The 4459-nt window shown below is 42.7% G+C and overlaps 1 non-coding gene across 1 annotated transcript; it reads right to left on the bottom strand.

Annotated features, from left to right (window-relative positions):
* Window positions 1-1397: 1397 nt before the first annotated feature.
* On the bottom strand, window positions 1398-1470 carry TRNAG-CCC (transfer RNA glycine (anticodon CCC)). The gene has a single exon. It is a non-coding gene; the product is annotated as a tRNA-Gly (tRNA).
* Window positions 1471-4459: the final 2989 nt, after the last annotated feature.

The following is a 4459-nucleotide window of genomic DNA, read 5'->3' as shown; positions in this document are numbered from 1 at the left end:
TTCTTTTCCCTACGACAGACACAATGCATGTGTGGTCCAGGCCCCAAGGAGCGCTCTCCTACATCACAGTGCTATTCCGGTGATGAAGCCTCTGGGTACCACATTCTCAGCAGGGCTTCTTAGCAGGACTTTGGGGTTTGAAAGATCTGAGTCTGAATCCTATCTTTGCCACTTTCTAGCCACCTGACTTCACTTAAATTGTGACACTGAACTCCCTTTAAGCTCTCTTTTTTTTTTTCATTTTTTAAAAAATAGGATAATATAAGGGTTGTTCCCATACAGTTTAAAAGAGCAATTTTATATATTATATATACATATATATGTATGTGTATATATATATATAATATTACCAATATACATGCACTTAGCACATACCTGAAATGTTCAAAATATTTTAAAATATTAGCTATCACCATATTTATCATTTTTATCGAAGCAGCACCATTTGATCAAACAACCATCCATTCACGTGATAAACGACGGTCTCATCCACAAGCCCTCATCACAGGAAAAAAAAAATAACCTGACATACTGCTGTGGACATTTGCTGTTAACTGGGTGTGACAAAGTGGTAAGTATTTTCTTTTGTTTTGCTTTGTGATTCTGTGATTCTAGGTGCTCGAGCCCCAGATGGAGAATCCTATATGCTAAAGAAACCTGAATACAGGACAAAAGGCAAGGAAGGAGGGAGGAGCATTTAAGCTTGTTAATCACATTCATTCACTTTTCATTTCATTCATCACGGACCATTCCTTCCCACCACCTCCCTAAACATGGGTAACACTCTGAAACTGGATAGGCCTTTGGGAAAGTCACCTCCCAGGGTTGGCAGAAGAAGGAGACAGACCCATGGTGTGGCCAGGCCTCTGCGGCCTTAAGCAAAGACATTTTAGAGTGAAAGTCAAGGTAAAAGCTAAACCAAGGGGCCCCAGGTGGTCACCAAGAAAGATGGGAGCCAAAGCAGAACCTGCTGGGAAAGAAGAGCCACTCAGCTTGCATCCAATTGGTAAGGTTCTGCTGCCCATTCATGTGCTTGTCTGTACCTCTGTTCTACAAACATTAAGCTCTCACTAAAACCAGGCAGTGAGGTAGATACTGGAGAACAGTAACAATGCACTTAGGAAGGTAGAGATTTCATTGAGCTCTGGTTCTGGGAAAGACAGATGTTTTCCTCCTCCTCTGCCTCTTCCTTTTGTAATATGACCACATAGGCTGTATCCCATTACATTTCCTTTTTTTCTACTTGTTTACTCTTTAGGTGGACATCTCTGATCTTCTGGTTTTTTGGGGGGTTTTGTTTTTTGGTTTTTTTGCCTGCACTGGGTCTTAGTTGCGGCATGCAGGATCTTTAGTTGTGGTATGCAGGCTCTTAGTTGCATCATGTATGCGGGATCTCGTTCCCTGACCAGGGATCGAACCTGGGTCCCCTGCATTGGGGGTGCAGTGTCTTAACCACTGAACCACCAGGGAAGTCCCTTCTTTGATAAAACACAGAAAAATTCTCCCACACTCCGTTTTCTTTACATATATGTGTGTGTGTATACATATATATTTTTACAGAAGAGTGGTAAAATAGTACAGCAAATTCCTGTTTATCCTGCATCCTGCCTGAGAAATGACAATGCGTGACAAATATTCTGGCAGGAGAAGTGGGGATTCTAGAAGAAGATATTAAAGTTTCATTTAACATGGTCTAGAAAGCATCCTGAGGGGCTTCATGGAGGAAGTAGTATTTCATCAGCAACAAGAAAGAAGAGAAGGTGTCAGCCCAAGGAAAGGGAAGACTGTTCCAGGTGGAGACAACAAAATGTGCAAAGGCTAGGAGGCGAGAGAGAGCAAGGATTACTTGGAACAGCCAAGAGAAGGTCAATATTGCTGGACCATAGATTGGGAGGCGGAGGCAACTGAATAGACTCTAGTGGTTCAGGATTGATGGGAAGAAAAGGTGTGGGAGTTTCCTTTTTTGGGTTATAACTGCTGGGCAAAGCCCATAAAGATGTAATATCTGGAACTGGGCATCCCTTCTTTGCATAAGATCCACTTCCTTACTGGCTAACGTCATGCCCTTCCCGGAAATGACTTAGCCTGGACTCACAGCTCTGATCATGTAATTCCAACTGTAAAATGTTTGACTATCAACAGCACATGTCACAGAAGCAGGAGGACTGAGGGTCAGGGTGGCAGACAAGGATCCTTTTGAGACTCTAACGAAAGCTATGAAATCTCTCAGTGGGGGAATTACACAACATGAGTTTCTCTCTCTCTCTCTCTCTCTCTCCTCCCGTGTCCCCGTCGCCTCTCCTTCTCTTCCTCCCACTTCCCCCAATACACTTTCAAGAAGTCCATGAAACTCAACTAAAACGTCCTATTTCAAAGAACTCATTTCATATAAAAACTTAGGTCCCTTTTCATCCAAAGCATCAACATTTCCCCAATTTACCTGCCTTTTCCTTAAGCAACAACATAACAAAACCTAAATGAAGTAACTGCACCAAATTACATTATTTCATAGCTTTCTTCCATACAGGAAAAGGAGAGGAAAGTGTTTATAATAACAGTTTTATATAAAATAACACCACATGTACTAGGAAATTCCTCCACACTAAGAAAATGGGTGTGATTTTCAAGCTCATCAAATATCATCACCTCTTATTTTTCATACCCAGACATACTCACACCCCTCCACACACACATAGACATTCGTAAAAACCTAGGGAACCAGGAACAGTCCCTCCAGTTCTGAATAAGAGTGGGTCTTAATTTATAAGCACAGTCCACATCTCCAAAACAGGATCCTTTAAGACAACACATGTAAACACATACAACACAGACACATATACATGGTTACACTCAAAGACGCATCCAGAAAGGAGAGGCTCACTCTTATTGGGGTTGACTTAAAGCAATCCTAGACTTAGGGCTTCCACGGAAGGTAAAGATCTCGCCTGAAATGTTAGAAATGTCCTTGAAAGACGATGTAGCCCAGGAAACTTCTAGAGTGAGGGCCCGTAAGGGACAGCCTTCCTTCTCGATGTGGCTGCAGCTTTGGCAGGAGCCACCAAAGGGACGGGAATTCAGCAAGGGTTCAGGTGGTTTCCCAAGCAAGTGGGCTTCACTCCATGAATCACAGATGCTCAGAGAGATGGGTGGGTGCCCACACAGGCCAGCTGGAGGAGCTACTAGGGCCGCCTTCAAATGGGAATGACAACCCCCAGGTTGGCACTTGGTAAAGTTTCACTCTCTCAATGCAAAATGTGCCTGGAGAGGGGTGGGATCTTCACCTAATTCTCCCATCACAGGAGGTTTGCAAACATGGCATTTTGGTAAATTTATTTCCTGTCTCACTTCCTTCTTACAAAGCCTCTGAGACTCAAAATCATAAATAAATAAATAAAACACATTTTAAAAAAAGAAGAAGATGACGACGATGACTGTTCCTCTCCCAGAGGGTTATAATTCATCAGTTTTGTTTGGAAGCCAGCCTGTTGCAGGGCTGTGAAAAGGTGAAGAGACAGCTATGGAGCATACAGAAAAGGAAAAAGCTTTCCCCGCCAAGGTCAAGTATATATCAGCCGTGAGACAAAGCAACACTCATTTCAACCCGAGGCCACAATGTACCTTGACCCCAGCCTCATGAAAACAACAATTTGCAGTCGTCTATAAAAAACACTTCTTTTCCTTTCTCTGTTCCGATGGCTTCTTCCGAACTCATACTCCTGAGTTAGCAGTATCTGGCTGTATTTTACAAGCATGTGTGCACATGGGAGTGTCTGCATCGCATCCTAAGATTTGGGGCCAAGATTTATCTCATTCTCTGATGGCATTTTATCGTTATTAGAGAGCAATAAATTTCATCTCCGTTAGCACTGCATTTAAATATGCACCCGCCAAGATAGGTGCTAGATCTATGGCACGCTATAAATTTCTATTATTTGCCATCATTCTATACTTGGGCCTTGGCAGGTCCCAGCCAAGACTACACATTTTGTTTAGATAGCTCCTCTTCCCTAAAGGGAAACTTCACCAACACTTGAAGCAGATACGATTTGCTGGCCGCAACTCTGTTTGCACCTTAACAGCTGTTTTGCTTTTTTATTTAGAGAGAACAGGGTTGCCACCATCTGTCTTTTGAAAAATGAGTTCTGCTCACAGCAACATGAAACCATAAAAAAGAGAGAGAGGAAAAGGCTGAAGGATGAAGCCAAATGTCGTGAGAGAGAGAGAGGGTCAACTCCAACAGGAGATGAAAATAATGATGAAACATTTACCACTTGGAGGAAAAAAAAAGAAAGAAAACAAGTCAGGAATTTCAAGGCTGGTAAATGAGGCACCAGTGACAACCCAAGAGAAAACACTCAAGTTCTCTCCAACAAGTGCTGGGAGAACCCAAATAATGAATCACCTCACCTACTCGGCATCCAGATCTTCTGTCACACAGGCTGCTCATTGAATCCTGAAA

Source organism: Hippopotamus amphibius, chromosome 9, assembly GCF_030028045.1.
Source record: "Hippopotamus amphibius kiboko isolate mHipAmp2 chromosome 9, mHipAmp2.hap2, whole genome shotgun sequence".
Lineage (NCBI taxonomy): Eukaryota > Metazoa > Chordata > Mammalia > Artiodactyla > Hippopotamidae > Hippopotamus > Hippopotamus amphibius.
The sequence above is the reverse complement of the archived record's forward strand: the minus strand, read 5'-3'. Positions and strand labels throughout refer to the sequence as shown.